Source organism: Oncorhynchus keta, chromosome 26 (assembly GCF_023373465.1).
Source record: "Oncorhynchus keta strain PuntledgeMale-10-30-2019 chromosome 26, Oket_V2, whole genome shotgun sequence".
In the NCBI taxonomy this organism is placed as follows: domain Eukaryota; kingdom Metazoa; phylum Chordata; class Actinopteri; order Salmoniformes; family Salmonidae; genus Oncorhynchus; species Oncorhynchus keta.
The window spans coordinates 29428887-29452070 of NC_068446.1; the positions used below are offsets into that span (position 1 = coordinate 29428887).

At 52.8% G+C, this 23184-nt stretch overlaps 1 protein-coding gene and 1 long non-coding RNA gene across 2 annotated transcripts in view; one reads left to right on the plus strand and one right to left on the minus strand.

Annotated features, from left to right (window-relative positions):
* LOC118359222 (transmembrane protein 59-like) overlaps window positions 1–23184 on the plus strand; it is a 42904-nt gene that overhangs the window by 9173 nt on the left and 10547 nt on the right. The window lies entirely within an intron of this gene.
* On the minus strand, window positions 12991–13937 carry LOC127912035 (uncharacterized). The gene is made up of 3 exons (XR_008080206.1): window positions 13801–13937; window positions 13381–13560; window positions 12991–13320 (listed from the first exon to the last, which is right to left on the minus strand). It is a non-coding gene; the product is annotated as an uncharacterized LOC127912035 (long non-coding RNA).

Sequence of the window (23184 nt, forward strand, 5' to 3'; positions counted from 1 at the left end):
TGGAGGCCGGCTAGAACTGTTCAGGACAGGGTACTGGGTGGAGGCCGGCTAGAACTGTTCAGGGCAGGGTACTGGGTGGAGGCCGGCTAGAACTGTTCAGGGCAGGGTACTAGGTGAAGGCCGGCTAGAACTGTTCAGGGCAGGGTACTGGGTGGAGGCCGGCTAGAACTGTTCAGGACAGGGTACTGGGTGGAGGCCGGCTAGAACTGTTCAGGACAGGGTACTGGGTGGAGGCCGGCTAGAACTGTTCAGGGCAGGGTACTGGGTGGAGGCCGGTTAGAACTGTTCAGGCCAGTGTACTGGGTGAAGGCCGGCTAGAACTGTTCAGGGCAGGGTACTGGGTGGTAGCTGGCTAGAACTGTTCAGGGCAGGGTACTGGGTGGAGACCGGTTAGAACTGTTCAGGGCAGGGTACTGGGTGGAGGCCGGCTAGAACTGTTCAGGACAGGGTACTGGGTGGAGGCCGGCTAGAACTGTTCAGGACAGGGTACTGGGTGGAGGCCGGCTAGAACTGTTCAGGGCAGGGTACTGGGTGGAGGCCGGCTAGAACTGTTCAGGGCAGGGTACTAGGTGAAGGCCGGCTAGAACTGTTCAGGGCAGGGTACTGGGTGGTAGCTGGCTAGAACTGTTCAGGGCAGGGTACTGGGTGGAGACCGGTTAGAACTGTTCAGGGCAGGGTACTGGGTGGAGGCCGGTTAGAACTGTTCAGGGCAGGGTACTAGGTGGAGACCGGTTAGAACTGTTCAGGGCAGGGTACTGGGTGGAGGCCGGCTAGAACTGTTCAGGACAGGGTACTGGGTGGAGGCCGGCTAGAACTGTTCAGGGCAGGGTACTGGGTGGAGGCCGGCTAGAACTGTTCAGGGCAGGGTACTAGGTGAAGGCCGGCTAGAACTGTTCAGGGCAGGGTACTGGGTGGAGGCCGGCTAGAACTGTTCAGGGCAGGGTACTAGGTGGAGGCCGGCTAGAACTGTTCAGGGCAGGGTACTGGGTGGAGCCCGGCTAGAACTGTTCAGGGCAGGGTACTGGGTGGTAGCCGGCTAGAACTGTTCAGGGCAGGGTACTGGGTGGATGCCGGCTAGAACTGTTCAGGGCAGGGTACTGGGTGAAGGCCGGCTAGAACTGTTCAGGGCAGGGTACTGGGTGGAGGCCGGCTAGAACTGTTCAGGGCAGGGTACTGGGTGAAGGCCGGCTAGAACTGTTCAGGGCAGGGTACTGGGTGAAGGCCGGCTAGAACTGTTCAGGGCAGGGTACTGGGTGGAGGCCGGTTAGAACTGTTCAGGGCAGGGTACTGGGTGGAGGCCGGTTAGAACTGTTCAGGGCAGGGTACTAGGTGGAGGCCGGTTAGAACTGTTCAGGGCAGGGTACTGGGTGAAGGCCGGCTAGAACTGTTCAGGGCAGGGTACTGGGTGAAGGCCGGCTAGAACTGTTCAGGGCAGGGTACTGGGTGGAGGCCGGTTAGAACTGTTCAGGGCAGGGTACTAGGTGGAGGCCGGTTAGAACTGTTCAGGGCAGGGTACTGGGTGAAGGCCGGCTAGAACTGTTCAGGGCAGGGTACTGGGTGAAGGCCGGCTAGAACTGTTCAGGGCAGGGTACTGGGTGGAGGCCGGTTAGAACTGTTCAGGGCAGGGTACTGGGTGGAGGCCGGTTAGAACTGTTCAGGGCAGGGTACTGGGTGGAGGCCGGTTAGAACTGTTCAGGACAGGGTACTGGGTGGAGGCCGGCTAGAACTGTTCAGGGCAGGGTACTGGGTGGTAGCCGGCTAGAACTGTTCAGGGCAGGGTACTAGGTGAAGGCCGGCTAGAACTGTTCAGGGCAGGGTACTGGGTGAAGGCCGGCTAGAACTGTTCAGGGCAGGGTACTGGGTGGAGGCCGGTTAGAACTGTTCAGGGCAGGGTACTGGGTGGAGGCCGGTTAGAACTGTTCAGGGCAGGGTACTAGGTGGAGGCCGGTTAGAACTGTTCAGGGCAGGGTACTGGGTGGAGGCCGGCTAGAACTGTTCAGGGCAGGGTACTGGGTGGAGGCCGGCTAGAACTGTTCAGGGCAGGGTACTGGGTGGAGGCCGGCTAGAACTGTTCAGGGCAGGGTACTGGGTGGAGGCCGGCTAGAACTGTTCAGGGCAGGGTACTGGGTGGTAGCCGGCTAGAACTGTTCAGGGCAGGGTACTGGGTGGAGGCCGGCTAGAACTGTTCAGGGCAGGGTACTAGGTGGAGGCCGGCTAGAACTGTTCAGGGCAGGGTACTGGGTGGAGGCCGGCTAGAACTGTTCAGGGCAGGGTACTGGGTGGAGGCCGGCTAGAACTGTTCAGGGCAGGGTACTGGGTGGAGGCCGGCTAGAACTGTTCAGGACAGGGTACTGGGTGGAGGCCGGCTAGAACTGTTCAGGGCAGGGTACTGGGTGGAGGCCGGCTAGAACTGTTCAGGGCAGGGTACTAGGTGAAGGCCGGCTAGAACTGTTCAGGGCAGGGTACTGGGTGGAGGCCGGCTAGAACTGTTCAGGGCAGGGTACTAGGTGGAGGCCGGCTAGAACTGTTCAGGGCAGGGTACTGGGTGGAGCCCGGCTAGAACTGTTCAGGGCAGGGTACTGGGTGGTAGCCGGCTAGAACTGTTCAGGGCAGGGTACTGGGTGGATGCCGGCTAGAACTGTTCAGGGCAGGGTACTGGGTGAAGGCCGGCTAGAACTGTTCAGGGCAGGGTACTGGGTGGAGGCCGGCTAGAACTGTTCAGGGCAGGGTACTGGGTGAAGGCCGGCTAGAACTGTTCAGGGCAGGGTACTGGGTGAAGGCCGGCTAGAACTGTTCAGGGCAGGGTACTGGGTGGAGGCCGGTTAGAACTGTTCAGGGCAGGGTACTGGGTGGAGGCCGGTTAGAACTGTTCAGGGCAGGGTACTAGGTGGAGGCCGGTTAGAACTGTTCAGGGCAGGGTACTGGGTGAAGGCCGGCTAGAACTGTTCAGGGCAGGGTACTGGGTGAAGGCCGGCTAGAACTGTTCAGGGCAGGGTACTGGGTGGAGGCCGGTTAGAACTGTTCAGGGCAGGGTACTAGGTGGAGGCCGGTTAGAACTGTTCAGGGCCGGGTACTGGGTGAAGGCCGGCTAGAACTGTTCAGGGCAGGGTACTGGGTGAAGGACGGCTAGAACTGTTCAGGGCAGGGTACTGGGTGGAGGCCGGTTAGAACTGTTCAGGGCAGGGTACTGGGTGGAGGCCGGTTAGAACTGTTCAGGGCAGGGTACTGGGTGGAGGCCGGTTAGAACTGTTCAGGACAGGGTACTGGGTGGAGGCCGGCTAGAACTGTTCAGGGCAGGGTACTGGGTGGTAGCCGGCTAGAACTGTTCAGGGCAGGGTACTGGGTGAAGGCCGGCTAGAACTGTTCAGGGCAGGGTACTGGGTGAAGGCCGGCTAGAACTGTTCAGGGCAGGGTACTGGGTGGAGGCCGGTTAGAACTGTTCAGGGCAGGGTACTGGGTGGAGGCCGGTTAGAACTGTTCAGGGCAGGGTACTAGGTGGAGGCCGGTTAGAACTGTTCAGGGCAGGGTACTGGGTGGAGGCCGGCTAGAACTGTTCAGGACAGGGTACTGGGTGGAGGCCGGCTAGAACTGTTCAGGGCAGGGTACTGGGTGGAGGCCGGCTAGAACTGTTCAGGGCAGGGTACTGGGTGGAGGCCGGCTAGAACTGTTCAGGGCAGGGTACTGGGTGGTAGCCGGCTAGAACTGTTCAGGGCAGGGTACTGGGTGGAGGCCGGCTAGAACTGTTCAGGGCAGGGTACTAGGTGGAGGCCGGCTAGAACTGTTCAGGGCAGGGTACTGGGTGGAGGCCGGCTAGAACTGTTCAGGGCAGGGTACTGGGTGGAGGCCGGCTAGAACTGTTCAGGACAGGGTACTGGGTGGAGGCCGGCTAGAACTGTTCAGGACAGGGTACTGGGTGGAGGCCGGCTAGAACTGTTCAGGACAGGGTACTGGGTGGAGGCCGGCTAGAACTGTTCAGGGCAGGGTACTGGGTGGAGGCCGGCTAGAACTGTTCAGGGCAGGGTACTAGGTGAAGGCCGGCTAGAACTGTTCAGGGCAGGGTACTGGGTGGTAGCTGGCTAGAACTGTTCAGGGCAGGGTACTGGGTGGAGGCCGGCTAGAACTGTTCAGGGCAGGGTACTGGGTGGAGGCCGGCTAGAACTGTTCAGGGCAGGGTACTAGGTGAAGGCCGGCTAGAACTGTTCAGGGCAGGGTACTGGGTGGAGGCCGGCTAGAACTGTTCAGGGCAGGGTACTAGGTGGAGGCCGGCTAGAACTGTTCAGGGCAGGGTACTGGGTGGAGCCCGGCTAGAACTGTTCAGGGCAGGGTACTGGGTGGTAGCCGGCTAGAACTGTTCAGGGCAGGGTACTGGGTGGAGGCCGGCTAGAACTGTTCAGGGCAGGGTACTAGGTGGAGGCCGGCTAGAACTGTTCAGGGCAGGGTACTGGGTGGTAGCCGGCTAGAACTGTTCAGGGCAGGGTACTGGGTGGAGGCCGGCTAGAACTGTTCAGGGCAGGGTACTAGGTGGAGGCCGGCTAGAACTGTTCAGGGCAGGGTACTGGGTGGAGGCCGGCTAGAACTGTTCAGGGCAGGGTACTGGGTGGAGGCCGGCTAGAACTGTTCAGGACAGGGTACTGGGTGGAGGCCGGCTAGAACTGTTCAGGACAGGGTACTAGGTGGAGGCCGGCTAGAACTGTTCAGGGCAGGGTACTGGGTGGAGGCCGGCTAGAACTGTTCAGGGCAGGGTACTAGGTGGAGGCCGGCTAGAACTGTTCAGGGCAGGGTACTGGGTGGTAGCCGGCTAGAACTGTTCAGGGCAGGGTACTGGGTGGAGGCCGGCTAGAACTGTTCAGGGCAGGGTACTAGGTGGAGGCCGGCTAGAACTGTTCAGGGCAGGGTACTGGGTGGAGGCCGGCTAGAACTGTTCAGGGCAGGGTACTGGGTGGAGGCCGGCTAGAACTGTTCAGGACAGGGTACTGGGTGGAGGCCGGCTAGAACTGTTCAGGACAGGGTACTAGGTGGAGGCCGGCTAGAACTGTTCAGGGCAGGGTACTGGGTGGAGGCCGGCTAGAACTGTTCAGGGCAGGGTACTGGGTGGAGGCCGGCTAGAACTGTTCAGGGCAGGGTACTGGGTGAAGGCCGGCTAGAACTGTTCAGGGCAGGGTACTGGGTGGAGGCCGGCTAGAACTGTTCAGGGCAGGGTACTGGGTGAAGGCCGGCTAGAACTGTTCAGGGCAGGGTACTGGGTGAAGGCCGGCTAGAACTGTTCAGGGCAGGGTACTGGGTGGAGGCCGGTTAGAACTGTTCAGGGCAGGGTACTGGGTGGAGTCCGGTTAGAACTGTTCAGGGCAGGGTACTAGGTGGAGGCCGGTTAGAACTGTTCAGGGCAGGGTACTGGGTGAAGGCCGGCTAGAACTGTTCAGGGCAGGGTACTGGGTGAAGGCCGGCTAGAACTGTTCAGGGCAGGGTACTGGGTGGAGGCCGGTTAGAACTTTTCAGGGCAGGGTACTGGGTGGAGGCCGGTTAGAACTGTTCAGGGCAGGGTACTGGGTGGAGGCCGGTTAGAACTGTTCAGGACAGGGTACTGGGTGGAGGCCGGCTAGAACTGTTCAGGGCAGGGTACTGGGTGGTAGCCGGCTAGAACTGTTCAGGGCAGGGTACTAGGTGGAGGCCGATTAGAACTGTTCAGGGCAGGGTACTGGGTGAAGGCCGGCTAGAACTGTTCAGGGCAGGGTACTGGGTGAAGGCCGGCTAGAACTGTTCAGGGCAGGGTACTGGGTGGAGGCCGGTTAGAACTGTTCAGGGCAGGGTACTGGGTGGAGGCCGGTTAGAACTGTTCAGGGCAGGGTACTGGGTGGAGGCCGGTTAGAACTGTTCAGGGCAGGGTACTGGGTGAAGGCCGGCTAGAACTGTTCAGGGCAGGGTACTGGGTGAAGGCCGGCTAGAACTGTTCAGGGCAGGGTACTGGGTGGAGGCCGGTTAGAACTGTTCAGGGCAGGGTACTGGGTGGAGGCCGGTTAGAACTGTTCAGGGCAGGGTACTGGGTGGAGGCCGGTTAGAACTGTTCAGGGCAGGGTACTGGGTGGAGGCCGGCTAGAACTGTTCAGGGCAGGGTACTGGGTGGTAGCCGGCTAGAACTGTTCAGGGCAGGGTACTGGGTGAAGGCCGGCTAGAACTGTTCAGGGCAGGGTACTGGGTGGAGGCCGGCTAGAACTGTTCAGGGCAGGGTACTGGGTGAAGGCCGGCTAGAACTGTTCAGGGCAGGGTACTGGGTGAAGGCCGGCTAGAACTGTTCAGGGCAGGGTACTGGGTGGAGGCCGGTTAGAACTGTTCAGGGCAGGGTACTGGGTGGAGTCCGGTTAGAACTGTTCAGGGCAGGGTACTAGGTGGAGGCCGGTTAGAACTGTTCAGGGCAGGGTACTGGGTGAAGGCCGGCTAGAACTGTTCAGGGCAGGGTACTGGGTGAAGGCCGGCTAGAACTGTTCAGGGCAGGGTACTGGGTGGAGGCCGGTTAGAACTTTTCAGGGCAGGGTACTGGGTGGAGGCCGGTTAGAACTGTTCAGGGCAGGGTACTGGGTGGAGGCCGGTTAGAACTGTTCAGGACAGGGTACTGGGTGGAGGCCGGCTAGAACTGTTCAGGGCAGGGTACTGGGTGGTAGCCGGCTAGAACTGTTCAGGGCAGGGTACTGGGTGAAGGCCGGCTAGAACTGTTCAGGGCAGGGTACTGGGTGGAGGCCGGCTAGAACTGTTCAGGGCAGGGTACTGGGTGAAGGCCGGCTAGAACTGTTCAGGGCAGGGTACTGGGTGAAGGCCGGCTAGAACTGTTCAGGGCAGGGTACTGGGTGGAGGCCGGTTAGAACTGTTCAGGGCAGGGTACTGGGTGGAGGCCGGTTAGAACTGTTCAGGGCAGGGTACTAGGTGGAGGCCGGTTAGAACTGTTCAGGGCAGGGTACTGGGTGAAGGCCGGCTAGAACTGTTCAGGGCAGGGTACTGGGTGAAGGCCGGCTAGAACTGTTCAGGGCAGGGTACTGGGTGGAGGCCGGTTAGAACTGTTCAGGGCAGGGTACTAGGTGGAGGCCGATTAGAACTGTTCAGGGCAGGGTACTGGGTGAAGGCCGGCTAGAACTGTTCAGGGCAGGGTACTGGGTGAAGGCCGGCTAGAACTGTTCAGGGCAGGGTACTGGGTGGAGGCCGGTTAGAACTGTTCAGGGCAGGGTACTGGGTGGAGGCCGGTTAGAACTGTTCAGGGCAGGGTACTGGGTGGAGGCCGGTTAGAACTGTTCAGGACAGGGTACTGGGTGGAGGCCGGCTAGAACTGTTCAGGGCAGGGTACTGGGTGGTAGCCGGCTAGAACTGTTCAGGGCAGGGTACTGGGTGAAGGCCGGCTAGAACTGTTCAGGGCAGGGTACTGGGTGGAGGCCGGCTAGAACTGTTCAGGGCAGGGTACTGGGTGAAGGCCGGCTAGAACTGTTCAGGGCAGGGTACTGGGTGAAGGCCGGCTAGAACTGTTCAGGGCAGGGTACTGGGTGGAGGCCGGTTAGAACTGTTCAGGGCAGGGTACTGGGTGGAGGCCGGTTAGAACTGTTCAGGGCAGGGTACTAGGTGGAGGACGGTTAGAACTGTTCAGGGCAGGGTACTGGGTGAAGGCCGGCTAGAACTGTTCAGGGCAGGGTACTGGGTGAAGGCCGGCTAGAACTGTTCAGGTCAGGGTACTGGGTGAAGGCCGGCTAGAACTGTTCAGGGCAGGGTACTGGGTGGAGGGTACTGGGTGGAGGCCGGTTAGAACTGTTCAGGGCAGGGTACTTACTGGGTGAAGGCCGGCTAGAACTGTTCAGGGCAGGGTACTGGGTGAAGGCCGGCTAGAACTGTTCAGGGCAGGGTACTGGGTGGAGGCCGGCTAGAACTGTTCAGGGCAGGGTACTGGGTGGAGGCCGGTTAGATCTGTTCAGGGCAGGGTACTGGGTGGAGGCCGGTTAGAACTGTTCAGGCCAGTGTACTGGGTGAAGGCCGGCTAGAACTGTTCAGGGCAGGGTACTGGGTGGTAGCTGGCTAGAACTGTTCAGGGCAGGGTACTGGGTGGAGACCGGTTAGAACTGTTCAGGGCAGGGTACTGGGTGGAGGCCGGTTAGAACTGTTCAGGGCAGGGTACTGGGTGGAGGCCGGTTAGAACTGTTCAGGGCAGGGTACTGGGTGGAGACCGGTTAGAACTGTTCAGGGCAGGGTACTGGGTGGAGGCCGGTTAGAACTGTTCAGGGCAGGGTACTGGGTGGAGGCCGGTTAGAACTGTTCAGGGCAGGGTACTGGGTGGAGGCCGGTTAGAACTGTTCAGGGCAGGGTACTAGGTGGAGACCGGTTAGAACTGTTCAGGGCAGGGTACTGGGTGGAGGCCGGTTAGAACTGTTCAGGGCAGGGTACTGGGTGGAGGCCGGCTAGAACTGTTCAGGGCAGGGTACTGGGTGGAGTCCAGCTAGAACTGTTCAGGGCAGGGTACTGGGTGGAGGCCGGCTAGAACTGTTCAGGGCAGGGTACTGGGTGGAGGCCGGCTAGAACTGTTCAGGGCAGGGTACTGGGTGGAGTCCAGCTAGAACTGTTCAGGGCAGGGTACTGGGTGGAGGCTGGCTAGAACTGTTCAGGGCAGGGTACTGGGTGGAGGCCGGCTAGAACTGTTCAGGGCAGGGTACTGGGTGGAGGCCGGTTAGAACTGTTCAGGGCAGGGTACTGGGTGGAGGCCGGCGAGAACTGTTCAGGACAGGGTACTGGGTGGAGGCCGGCTAGAACTGTTCAGGGCAGGGTACTGGGTGGAGGCCGGCTAGAACTGTTCAGGGCAGGGTACTGGGTGGAGGCCGGCTAGAACTGTTCAGGGCAGGGTACTGGGTGGAGGCCGGCTAGAACTGTTCAGGGCAGGGTACTGGGTGGAGGCCGGCGAGAACTGTTCAGGACAGGGTACTGGGTGGAGGCCGGCTAGAACTGTTCAGGGCAGGGTACTGGGTGGAGGCCGGCTAGAACTGTTCAGGGCAGGGTACTGGGTGGAGGCCGGCTAGAACTGTTCAGGGCAGGGTACTGGGTGGAGGCCGGCTAGAACTGTTCAGGGCAGGGTACTGGGTGGAGGCCGGCTAGAACTGTTCAGGGCAGGGTACTGGGTGGAGGCCGGCTAGAACTGTTCAGGGCAGGGTACTGGGTGGAGGCCGGTTAGAACTGTTCAGGGCAGGGTACTGGGTGAAGGCCGGCTAGAACTGTTCAGGGCAGGGTACTGGGTGGAGGGTACTGGGTGGAGGCCGGTTAGAACTGTTCAGGGCAGGGTACTTACTGGGTGAAGGCCGGCTAGAACTGTTCAGGGCAGGGTACTGGGTGAAGGCCGGCTAGAACTGTTCAGGGCAGGGTACTGGGTGGAGGCCGGCTAGAACTGTTCAGGGCAGGGTACTGGGTGGAGGCCGGTTAGAACTGTTCAGGGCAGGGTACTGGGTGGAGGCCGGTTAGAACTGTTCAGGCCAGTGTACTGGGTGAAGGCCGGCTAGAACTGTTCAGGGCAGGGTACTGGGTGGTAGCTGGCTAGAACTGTTCAGGGCAGGGTACTGGGTGGAGACCGGTTAGAACTGTTCAGGGCAGGGTACTGGGTGGAGGCCGGTTAGAACTGTTCAGGGCAGGGTACTGGGTGGAGGCCGGTTAGAACTGTTCAGGGCAGGGTACTAGGTGGAGACCGGTTAGAACTGTTCAGGGCAGGGTACTGGGTGGAGGCCGGTTAGAACTGTTCAGGGCAGGGTACTGGGTGGAGGCCGGTTAGAACTGTTCAGGGCAGGGTACTGGGTGGAGGCCGGTTAGAACTGTTCAGGGCAGGGTACTGGGTGGAGACCGGTTAGAACTGTTCAGGGCAGGGTACTGGGTGGAGGCCGGTTAGAACTGTTCAGGGCAGGGTACTGGGTGGAGGCCGGCTAGAACTGTTCAGGGCAGGGTACTGGGTGGAGTCCAGCTAGAACTGTTCAGGGCAGGGTACTGGGTGGAGGCCGGCTAGAACTGTTCAGGGCAGGGTACTGGGTGGAGGCCGGCTAGAACTGTTCAGGGCAGGGTACTGGGTGGAGTCCAGCTAGAACTGTTCAGGGCAGGGTACTGGGTGGAGGCTGGCTAGAACTGTTCAGGGCAGGGTACTGGGTGGAGGCCGGCTAGAACTGTTCAGGGCAGGGTACTGGGTGGAGGCCGGTTAGAACTGTTCAGGGCAGGGTACTGGGTGGAGGCCGGCTAGAACTGTTCAGGGCAGGGTACTGGGTGGAGGCCGGCTAGAACTGTTCAGGGCAGGGTACTGGGTGGAGGCCGGCTAGAACTGTTCAGGGCAGGGTACTGGGTGGAGGCCGGCTAGAACTGTTCAGGGCAGGGTACTGGGTGGAGGCCGGCTAGAACTGTTCAGGGCAGGGTACTGGGTGGAGGCCGGCGAGAACTGTTCAGGACAGGGTACTGGGTGGAGGCCGGCTAGAACTGTTCAGGGCAGGGTACTGGGTGGAGGCCGGCTAGAACTGTTCAGGGCAGGGTACTGGGTGGAGGCCGGCTAGAACTGTTCAGGGCAGGTTACTGGGTGGAGGCCGGCTAGAACTGTTCAGGGCAGGGTACTGGGTGGAGGCCGGCTAGAACTGTTCAGGGCAGGGTACTGGGTGGAGGCCGGCTAGAACTGTTCAGGGCAGGGTACTGGGTGGAGGCCGGCTAGAACTGTTCAGGGCAGGGTACTGGGTGGAGGCCGGCTAGAACTGTTCAGGGCAGGGTACTGGGTGGAGGCCGGCTAGAACTGTTCAGGGCAGGGTACTGGGTGGAGGCCGGTTAGAACTGTTCAGGGCAGGGTACTGGGTGGAGGCCGGCTAGTGGTGACTTTTTAACAGTCTGATGGCTTGGAGATAGAAGCTGTTTCTCAGTCTCTCGGTGCACCTGTACTGTATCCGCTTTCTAGAAGGTAGTGGGGTGAACAGGCCCTGGGTCGGGTGCCTGAGGTCCTTGATAATCTTCTTGGCCTTCCTGCTGCTGTAGATGTCCTGGAGGGCAGAAAGTGTCAAATTCAATCAAATTAAATTTGACTTGTTACATGAGCCGAATACAACTGGTGTAGACTCTACCCTGAAATGCTTGCTTACGTGCCCTTCCCAACGATACAGAGTTTAAAAATAAAAGTAACACAAGAATGGAATAAAAGAAAATACACAAGAATGGAGCTATATACAAGGAGTACCAGTACCAGATCAATGTGGAGCTATATACAAGGAGTACCAGTACCAGATCAATGTGGAGCTATATACAGGAGCTATATACAGGGAGTACCAGTACCAGATCAATGTGGAGCTATATACAGGAGCTATATACAGGGAGTACCAGTACCAGATCAATGTGGAGCTATATACAGGAGCTATATACAGGGAGTACCAGTACCAGATCAATGTGGAGCTATATACAAGGAGTACCAGTACCAGATCAATGTGGAGCTATATACAAGGAGTACCAGTACCAGATCAATGTGGAGCTATATACAAGGAGTACCAGTACCAGATCAATGTGGAGCTATATACAGGGAGTACCAGTACCAGATCAATGTGGAGCTATATACAAGGAGTACCAGTACCAGATCAATGTGGAGCTATATACAGGGAGTACCAGTACCAGATCAATGTGGAGCTATATACAGGGAGTACCAGTACCAGATCAATGTGGAGCTATATACAGGGAGTACCAGTACCAGATCAATGTGGAGCTATATACAGGGAGTACCAGTACCAGATCAATGTGGAGCTATATACAAGTAGTACATGTACCAGATCAATGTGGAGCTATATACAGGGAGTACCAGTACCAGATCAATGTGGAGCTATATACAGGGAGTACCAGTACCAGATCAATGTGGAGCTATATACAAGGAGTACCAGTACCAGATCAATGTGGAGCTATATACAGGGAGTACCAGTACCAGATCAATGTGGAGCTATATACAAGGAGTACCAGTACCAGATCAATGTGGAGCTATATACAGGGAGTACCAGTACCAGATCAATGTGGAGCTATATACAGGGAGTACCAGTACCAGATCAATGTGGAGCTATATACAGGGAGAGCTACCATCCTGTAGATTTTCGCTCCAACTCTAATCTAGCACACCTGATTCTAATAATTACTTGGTTGATTAGTTGAATGAGGTTAGTTACAGCTGAGGTTGGAGCAAAAACTTCCATTAGGGTAGCTCTCCATAAACAGGGTTGGATAGCCCTGCGTGCTAGTGAGTGTGTGTAGGGTCAGTGCAAGATAGCTGCACTGATTTACTCTAGTTCGGGTTCCATTAATTTACTATTTATAGTAGTCTGGCTATTTAGCAGTCTTATGGCTTGGGGGTTGAAGCTGTCTCAGAGCCTGTTTGCCAGACGGTAGCAAAGTGAACAGTCTATACTGGGGTGGCTGGGGTCTTCTGCAATTTTTTGGGCCTTCCTCTGATACCTGATATAGAGGTGGAGTGCCCTGCGATTGTGGATGGTGCAATTGCTGTACTAGGCAGTGATACAGCCCAACAGGATGCTCTCAATGGTGCATCTGTAGAAGTTTGAGGTTTTATGGTCCAAGACAAATTTCTTCAGCCTCCTGAGATTGAAGAAGAGTTGTTGCGCCTAATTCACCACGCTGTGTGAAGGGATCATTTCAGGTTGCCAGTGATGTGCACTCCTAGGAACTTGGAGCTTTTGACCGTCTCCACTGCGGCCCCATCGATGTGGATGGGGGTGTGCTATCTCTGCGGTCTCCTGTAGTCCACAATTAGCTCCTTCGTTTTCTTGACGTTGCGGGAGAAGTTATTTTCCTTGCACCACTTCACCAGGGATCTCACCTCCTCCCAGTAGGCTGTCTCATCGTTGTTGGTAGTCAGTGTAACAAACAGTTAACCTGTCAGTCTGTCATTGTTTTTGTTTGAATTGTTTCTGTGTTCGCTATGTGGGGGAAATGGACAAGCTGAACTTGCTAAGAACTGTTGTAATGGGGATTATTATCGTAGAAACACACTTATGGAGCGAAGGCAGTCCCACGCTGTGTTAGCTAGGTTTTTCCTGTCTTCGGTGTAGTTCCTAACGGTTGAAAGGTGTATGTTAGGAGGGTAACATTATAATAATTAAGGATGAAGTGTGAATTCATGCCAGGAATAAGAAGTGTGAAGTGTGAGTGTTTTTGATTTCCTCCCTTCTGTAATAAGCAGCCAATGAGGTATTGGTTACTGGAGGGAGCTACAATCAGGCCTACAACTGTCGTCACCATAACCTGATCTTATTGGTTACTGGAGGGAGCTACAATCAGGCCTACCACTGTCGTCACCACAACCTGATCTTATTGGTTACTGGAGGGAGCTACAATCAGGCCTATAACTGTTGTCACCATAACCTGATCTTATTGGTTACTGGAGGGAGCTACAATCAGGCCTACCACTGTCGTCACCACAACCTGATCTTATTGGTTACTGGAGGGAGCTACAATCAGGCCTACCACTGTCGTCACCACAACCTGATCTTATTGGTTACTGGAGGGAGCTACAATCAGGCCTACCACTGTCGTCACCACAACCTGATCTTATTGGTTACTGGAGGGAGCTACAATCAGGCCTACTACTGTCGTCACCACAACCTGATCTTATTGGTTACTGGAGGGAGCTACAATCAGGCCTACTACTGTCGTCACCACAACCTGATCTTATTGGTTACTGGAGGGAGCTACAATCAGGCCTACTACTGTCGTCACCACAACCTGATCTTATTGGTTACTGGAGGGAGCTACAATCAGGCCTACTACTGTCGTCACCACAACCTGATCTTATTGGTTACTGGAGGGAGCTACAATCAGGCCTACCACTGTCGTCACCACAACCTGATCTTATTGGTTACTGGAGGGAGCTACAATCAGGCCTACTACTGTCGTCACCACAACCTGATCTTATTGGTTACTGGAGGGAGCTACAATCAGGCCTACCACTGTCGTCACCACAACCTGATCTTATTGGTTACTGGAGGGAGCTACAATCAGGCCTACTACTGTCGTCACCACAACCTGATCTTATTGTTTTACTTAGGAATTTGCCGTAATTGGAGGCACGTCTTTTTTTCTTTTTACACTTTAATTCAGCTTGGTTACAGTGTTAATTCAGCTTGGTTACAGTGTTAATTCAGCTTGGTTACAGTGTTAATTCAGCTTGGTTACAGTGTTAATTCAGCTTGGTTACAGTGTTAATTCTCCGTGGGTACAGAAACAACTCAAAGGGTTAAGTTTAGGTATTCATTCTGAGTGGTTAAGGTTAGGGCTATGGTTTGGGGAAGGCTTAAAACATCAAGTACTCTCCCTGCTTGCTAGAGAATTGTAAACTGCTGTGGCGTAATCGTCTAAGCAGCGTACTCTGGCTCTGAGCCTAGTGCTCTGCCATCATTTTTGGGGGTTGGGGGGGGGCCATATATTGACATCCTCAGAACCTTTTCAAACGTCCGAAATCAACGGTTATTTCTTGTGACCAGTCTGGTCAGCAAACTTGATGATTGAATTGGAGACGTGAATGGCCATGCAGTCATGGGTGAACAGATAGTATAGGAGGGGGCTGAGCAGCACGCACCACTGTGGGGCCCACGTGTCAAGGATCAGTGTGGTGGTGTTGTTACCTGCCTTCACCACTTGGGGTCAGCCCGTCAGGAAGTCCAGGACCCAGTTGCACAGGGAGGGGTTCAGACCAAAGGCCCTGAGATTAATGATGAGCTGGGAGGGCACTATGGCTTTGAAGGCTGAGCTGTAGTTGATGAACAGCATTCTTACATAGGGCAGTGCAATGCAATAGTGACTGTTGTCCGCGTATCTGTTGGAGCGATATGCGAATTGTAGTGGGTCTAGGGTGTCAGGTAAGGTGGAGATTATATAGTCCTTAACTAGCCTCTCAAAGCACTTCATGATGACAGAAGTGAGAGCTACGGGGCGATAGTAATTTAGTTCAGTTACCTTCTGTCCCGTCGTTCGTAATAATGATCGGACCAAGGCGCAGCGTGAGTATAGTTCCACATCTTTTAATGAATAAGTGAAACTGAAAACAAAATAACAAAACTTACAAAGACCCGTGACTACGTAGTGCTCAAACACACTAACCATAAACAATATCCCATAACCCACAGGTGGAAAAAAATGCTACTTAAGTATGATCCCCAATTAGAGACAACGATAACCAGCTGCCTCTAATTGGGAATCATACAAATCACCAACATTTAAAATCAAACCTAGAACCCCACAGAAAATATAAACTAGAACAAAAACTCCTAGTCACGCCCTGACCTACTCTACCATAGAAAATGCAGGTTTTCTATGGTCAGGACGTGACAGTACCCCCCGGGCCCCCCCCCCCCCCACCCCAAAGGTGCGGACTCCGACCGCAAAACCTGAAACAAAAAGGGAGGGTTAGGGGGTCTAGTGGCGGTGGCGGCTCTGGTGCGGGGCCAAGTACCCACTCATCCGCCAGCATCGGGGGCGGCTCTGGTGCGGGATGAAGTACCAACTCATCCTGCGGCTCCAGCCATGGACCTTGAAGTTCCGGACCGTTTACCGTCGCAAGAGGTTCCGGACTTCAGGTGGCACCAAACTGACAACACGTTCCTTTGGGCAAAATCTGTGCATCCTCCACCAACTCAACAATATCCCCATACATAAACAATATCCCATAACCCACAGGTGGAAAAAATTATACTTAAGTATGATCCCCAATTAGAGACAACGATAACCAGCTACCTCTAATTGGGAATCATACAAATCACCAACATAGAAAGTCAAACCTAGAACCCCACATAGAAAATATAAACTAGAACAAAAAACCCTAGTCACGCCCTGACCTACTCTACCATAGAAAATACAGGTTTTCAATGGTCAGGACGTGACACCTTTGCTTTCTTGGGTACAGGAACAATGGTGAACATCTTTAAGCAAGTGGTGACAACAGACTGGGATATGGAGAGATTGAATATGTCCGTAAACACTTTAGCCAGCTGGTCTGCACATGCTCTGAGGACACGGCTTGGGATGCCTTCTGGGCCGGCAGCCTTAGTGGATCATTGCCCTCCCCCGCCTTTCCTTCGGCAAAACAGATCACGTCTCCATTCTGCTCCTCACCACCTATAGGCAGAAACTTAAACAGGAACCTTCTGTGGTAAGGACTGTTTATTGTTGGTCTGACCAATCGGAATCTATGCTTCAAGATTGTTTTCATCATGAGGACTGGGAAATGTTCCAGGTCGCCTCTGAGAATAGTATCAACGGAGCATGCAACTATGGGGCAAAACAGACGCCCTTGGCTTAGATTGTTGACAACATGTAAACTACACTGAACAAAAATATAAACGCAACATGTAAAGTGTTGGTACCATATGTCATGAGCTTAAATAAAATATCCCAGAACATTTCCACATGCACAAAAAAGCTTATTTCTTTCACATTTTGTGCACAAATGTGTTTACTTCCCTGTTAGTGAGCATTTCTCCTTTGCCAACATAATCCATCCACCTGACAGGTGTGGCATATCAAGAAGCTGATTAAACAGCATGATCATTACACAGGTCCACCTTGTGCAGGGGACAATAAAAGGCCACTCTAAAATGTGCAGTTTTGTCACACAACACAATGCTACAGATGTCTCAAGTTTTGAGGGAGTGTGCAATTGGCATGCCGACTGCAGGAACGTCCAGAGAATCTAATGTTCATTTAATTTTCCATAAGACGCCTCCAACGTAATTTTAAAGAATTTGGTAGTACATTCTACCGGCCTCACAACCGCAGACCATGTGTAACAACGCCAACCAAAAACCTCCACATCCGGGTTCTTCACCTGCGGGATCATCTGAGACCAGCCACCCTGACAGCTGATGAAACATTTGCACAACTGAAGAATTTCTGCACAAACTGTCAGACACTGTCTCAGGGAAGCTCATCTGCATGGTTGTCATCCTCAACAGGGTCTTGACCTGACTGCAGTTAGGCTTTGTAACTGACTTTTGTGGGCAAATGCTCACCTTCGATGGCCACTAGCATGCTGGAAAAGTGTGTTCTTCACGGATGAATCCCGGTTTCAACTGTACCAGGCAGATGGCGTATGGCGTCGTGTGGGTGAGCAGTGTGCTGTTGTGAACAGAGTGCCCCATGGTGGTGGTGGGATTATGGTATGTGCAGGCATAAGCTACGGACAATGAACACAATCGCATTTTATCTATGACAATATTAATGCACAGAGAGACCATGACAAGATCCTGAGGCCCATTGTCGTGCCATGTTTTAGCCTGATAATACATGGTCCCATGTCGCAAGGATCTGTACACAATTCCTGGAAGCTGAAAATGTCCCAGTTCTTCCATGGCCTGCATACTCACCAGACATGTCACCCATTGAACATGTTTGGGATGCTCTGGATGGATGTGTATGACAGCGTGTTCCAGTTCCCGCCAGTATCCAGCAACTTCATACAGCGATTGAAGAGGAGTGGGACAACGTTCCAAATTCCACAACAGCCTGATCAACTCTATGTGAAGGAGATGTGTCACATTGACTGGTTCTGATTCACGCTCCTACATTAGTTTTCAGGTGTCTGTGACCAACAGGTGCATATCTGTATTCCCAGTCATGTGAAATCTATAGATTAGGGCCTAATGAATTTATTTAAATTGACTGATTTCCTTACTTGAACTTTAACTCAGTAAAATCTTTGAAATTGTTCCATGTTGTGTTTCTATTTTTGTTCATTAACATTGTCTCCAATGTTTATTGAAAACATAAAGACATTTGCACAATGAGCACTTGTCTCAAATACATCTTTACAGTTGTTGATTAGCGAGCTAGTGGTTTTTGACATATTAGCACTGACATGAAATCAGTCAAAACACCTCAAAACAAGATGAAACGAGTCACTTGCGATTTCCCACATGGCAGTTTATTGTTATTGTTGCTAGCTATCTGGTCCTCCAGAAAACAACTTTTGCCCCATTGAAAGTGCGCATAATTTTTGTGACTTTGTCAGCTAACCCATATCTACTAGAGGTCTGGAATGGACGATTAATTAGGGCCTATTTCAAGTTTTCATAACAATCGGAAATCGGTATTTTTGGACACCGATTTGCCCGACTTTAAAAAAAAATATATATATATATATTGTAACACCTTTATTTAATCTTTATTTAACTAGGCAGGTCCGTTAAGAACACATTCTTATTTTCAATGACGACCTAGGAACGGTGGGTGAACTGCCTCGTTCAGGGGCAGAACGACAGATTTTCACCTTGTCAGCTCGGGAGATCCAATCTTGCAACCTTACAGTTAACTAGTCCAACGCAATAACCACCTGCCTCTCGTTGCACTCCACAAGGAGACTGCCTGTTACGTGAATGCAATAAGCCAAGGTAAGTTGCTAGCTAGCATTAAACTTATCTTTTAAAAAACAATCAATCATAATCACTAGTTAACTACACATGGTTGATGATATTACTAGATATTATCTAGTGTGTCCTGCGTTGCATATAATCTGACTGAGCATACAAGCATACAAGTATCTGACATAGCGGTGGTAGGCAGCAGCAGGCTCGTAAGCATTCATTCAAACAGCACTTTAGGTGTGCGTCAAGTATTGCGCTGTTTGTGACTTCAAGCCTATCAACTCCCGAGATGAGGCTGGTGTAACCGATGTGAAATGGCTAGCTAGTTAGCGGGGTGCGCGCTAATAGCGTTTCAAACGTCACTCGCTCTCAGACTTGGAGAAGTTGTTCCCCTTGCTCTGCATGGGTAACGCTGCTTCGAGGGTGGCTGTTGTCGTTGTGTTGCTGGTTCGAGCCCAGGGAGGAGCGAGGAGAGGGACGGAAGCTATACTGTTACACTGGCAATACTAAAGTGCGTATAAGAACATCCAATAGTCAAAGGTTAATGACATTTTAATTTTAATTTTATTTTTTCACCTTTATTTAACCAGGTAGGCTAGTTGAGAACAAGTTCTCATTTGCAACTGCGACCTGGCCAAGATAAAGCATAGCAGTGTGAACAGACAACACAGAGTTACACATGGAGTAAACAATTAACAAGTCAATAATACAGTAGAAAAAAGGAGAGTCTATATACATTGTGTGCAAAAGGCATGAGGAGGTAGGCAAATAATTACAATTTTGCAGATTAACACTGGAGTGATAAATGATCAGATGGTCATGTACAGGTAGAGATATTGGTTTGCAAAAGAGCAGAAAATAAAATAAATAAAAACAGTATGGGGATGAGGTAGGTAAAAATGGGTGGGCTATTTACAGATAGACTATGTACAGCGGCAGCGATCGGTTAGCTGCTCAGATAGCAGATGTTTGAAGTTGGTGAGGGAGATAAAAGTCTCCAACTTCAGCGATTTTTGCAATTCATTCCAGTCACAGGCAGCAGAGAACTGGAACGAAAGGCTGCCAAATGAGGTGTTGGCTTTAGGGATGATCAGTGAGATACGCCTGCTGGAGCGCGTGTTACGGGTGGGTGTTGCCATCGTGACCAGTGAACTGAGATAAGGCGGAGCTTTACCTAGCATGGACTTGTAGATGACCTGGAGCCAGTGGGTCTGGCGACGAATATGTAGCGAGGGCCAGCCGACTAGAGCATACAGGTCGCAGTGGTGGGTGGTATAAGGTGCTTTAGTGACAAAACGGATGGCACTGTGATAAACTGCATCCAGTTTGCTGAGTAGAGTGTTGGAAGCAATTTTGTAGATGACATCGCCAAAGTCGAGGATCGGTAGGATAGTCAGTTTTACTAGGGTAAGTTTGGCGGCGTGAGTGAAGGAGGCTTTGTTGCGGAATAGAAAGCCGACTCTTGATTTGATTTTCGATTGGAGATGTTTGATATGAGTCTGGAAGGAGAGTTTCAAGTGTAGCCAGACACCTAGGTACTTATAGATGTCCACATATTCAAGGTCAGAACCATCCAGGGTGGTGATGCTGGTCAGGCGTGCGGGTGCAGGCAGCGAATGGTTGAAAAGCATGTATTTGCTTTTACTAGCGTTTAAGAGCAGTTGGAGGCCACGGAAGGAGTGTTGTATGGCATTGAAGCTTGTTTGGAGGTTAGATAGCACAGTGTCCAAGGACGGGCCGGAAGTATATAGAATGGTGTCGTCTGCGTAGAGGTGGATCAGGGAATTGCCCGCAGCAAGAGCAACATCATTGATATATACAGAGAAAAGAGTCGGCCCGAAAATTGAACCCTGTGGCACCCCCATAGAGACTGCCAGAGGACCGGACAGCATGCCCTCCGATTTGACACACTGAACTCTGTCTGCAAAGTCATTGGTGAACCAGGCAAGGCAGTCATCCGAAAAACCGTGGCTACTGAGTCTGCCGATAAGAATATGGTGATTGACAGAGTCGAAAGCCTTGGCAAGGTCGATGAAGACGGCTGCACAGTACTGTCTTTTATCGATGGCGGTTATGATATCGTTTAGTACCTTGAGCGTGGCTGAGGTGCACCCGTGATCGGCTCGGAAACCAGATTGCACAGCGGAGAAGGTACGGTGGGATTCGAGATGGTCAGTGACCTGTTTGTTGACTTGGCTTTCGAAGACCTTAGATAGGCAGGGCAGGATGGATATAGGTCTGTAACAGTTTGGGTCCAGGGTGTCTCCCCCTTTGAAGAGGGGGATGACTGCGGCAGCTTTCCAATCCTTGGGGATCTCAGACGATATGAAAGAGAGGTTGAACAGGTTGGTAATAGGGGTTGCGACAATGGCGGCGGATAGTTTCAGAAATAGAGGGTCCAGATTGTCAAGCCCAGCTGATTTGTACGGGTCCAGGTTTTGCAGCTCTTCCAGAACATCTGCTATCTGGATTTGGGTAAAGGAGAACCTGGAGAGGCTTGGGCGAGTAGCTGCGGGGGGGGCGGAGCTGTTGGCCGAGGTTGGAGTAGCCAGGCGGAAGGCATGGCCAGCCGTTGAGAAATGCTTGTTGAAGTTTTCGATAATCATGGGTTTATCGGTGGTGACCGTGTTACCTAGCCTCAGTGCAGTGGGCAGCTGGAAAGAGGTGCTCTTGTTCTCCATGGACTTCACAGTGTCCCAGAACTTTTTGGAGTTGGAGCTACAGGATGCAAACTTCTGCCTGAAGAAGCTGGCCTTAGCTTTCCTGACTGACTGCGTGTATTGTTTCCTGACTTCCCTGAACAGTTGCATATCGCGGGGACTATTCGATGCTATTGCAGTCCGCCATAGGATGTTTTTGTGCTGGTCGAGGGCAGTCAGGTCTGGAGTGAACCAAGGGCTATATCTGTTCTTAGTTCTGCATTTTTTGACCGGAGCATGCTTATCTAAAATGGTGAGGAAGTTACTGTTAAAGAATGACCAGGCATCCTCAACTGACGGGATGAGGTCAATGTCCTTCCAGGATACCCGGGCCAGGTCGATTAGAAAGGCCTGCTCACAGAAGTGTTTTAGGGAGCGTTTGACAGTGATGAGGGGTGGTCGTTTGACTGCGGCTCCATAGCGGATACAGGCAATGAGGCAGTGATTGCTGAGATCCTGGTTGAAGACAGCGGAGGTGTATTTGGAGGGCCAGTTGGTCAGGATGACATCTATGAGGGTGCCCTTGTTTACAGATTTAGGGTTGTACCTGGTGGGTTCCTTGATGATTTGTGTGAGATTGAGGGCATCTAGCTTAGATTGTAGGACTGCCGGGGTGTTAAGCATATCCCAGTTTAGGTCACCTAACAGAACAAACTCTGAAGCTAGATGGGGGGCGATCAATTCACAAATGGTGTCCAGGGCACAGCTGGGAGCTGAGGGGGGTCGGTAGCAGGCGGCAACAGTGAGAGACTTATTTATAAAATTAGTAGTTCGAACTGTTTGGGTATGGACCTGGAAAGTATGACATTACTTTGCAGGCGATCTCTGCAGTAGACTGCAACTCCTCCCCCTTTGGCAGTTCTATCTTGATGGAAGATGTTATAGTTGGGTATGGAAATCTCAGAATTTTTGGTGTCCTTCCTGAGCCAGGATTCAGACACGGCAAGGACATCAGGGTTAGCAGAGTGTGCTAAAGCAGTGAGTAAAACAAACTTAGGGAGGAGGCTTCTGATGTTGACATGCATGAAACCAAGGCTTTTTTGATCACAGAAGTCAACAAATGAGGGTACCTGGGGACATGCAGGGCCTGGGTTTACCTCCACATCACCCGCGGAACAGAGGAGGAGTAGTATGAGGGTGCGGCTAAATGCTATCAAAACTGGTCGCCTAGAGCGTTGGGGACAGAGAATAAAAGGAGCAGATTTCTGGGCATGGTAGAATATATTCAGGGCATAATGCGCAGACAGGGGTATGGTGGAGTGTGGGTACAGCGGAGGTAAGCCCAGGCACTGGGTGATGATGAGAGAGGTTGTATCTCTTATAATATAATATAAATATGATATGCCATTTAGCAGACGCTTTTATCCAAAGCGACTTACAGTCATGTGTGCATACATTCTACGTATGGGTGGTCCCGGGAATCGAACCCACTACCCTGGCGTTACAAGCGCCATGCTCTACCAACTGAGCTACAGAAGGACCATTGTATAGAGAGAAATAGTCCTATAATTCCTATAATAACTACAACCTAAAACTTCTTACCTGGATCTCTTGACATGCTGGTTGTAATGGGTGAGGTCACCGCATGTGTGGGAGGTGGGACAAAGGAGGTATCAGGGGTATGAAGAGTGGAACTAGGGGCTCCATTGTAAACTAAAACAATGATAACTAACCTGAACAACAGTATACAAGGCATATTGACATTTTAGAGAGACATACAGCGAGGCATACAGTAATCACCGGTGTTGAATTGGGAGAGCTAGCTAAACAGTAGGTGAGACAACAACAGCTCATCAGCTAGCACAACAACAGCAGGTAAAATGGTGTTGACTAGGCAGGGAGGGTCGGATTAACTACACACAGAGCCTGAGTGCGGCTGGGGCCGACAGATAATACATAAACAAGCAGAATGGAGTACCGTGATTAATGGACAGTCCAGCATGCATCAGCTATGTAGCCAAGTGATCAGTGTCCAGGGGCAGCGGTGGATGGGACTGGCGAGTATTATCCAGGTTTAAAAAAAAACTGGCTGGCTGTGCAGAAGGTAAAGCCGCTAGCAGTGGCTAACAATGACTAAATAGCTTGTAGCTAGTTAGCTGGTTAGCTTCTGGAGG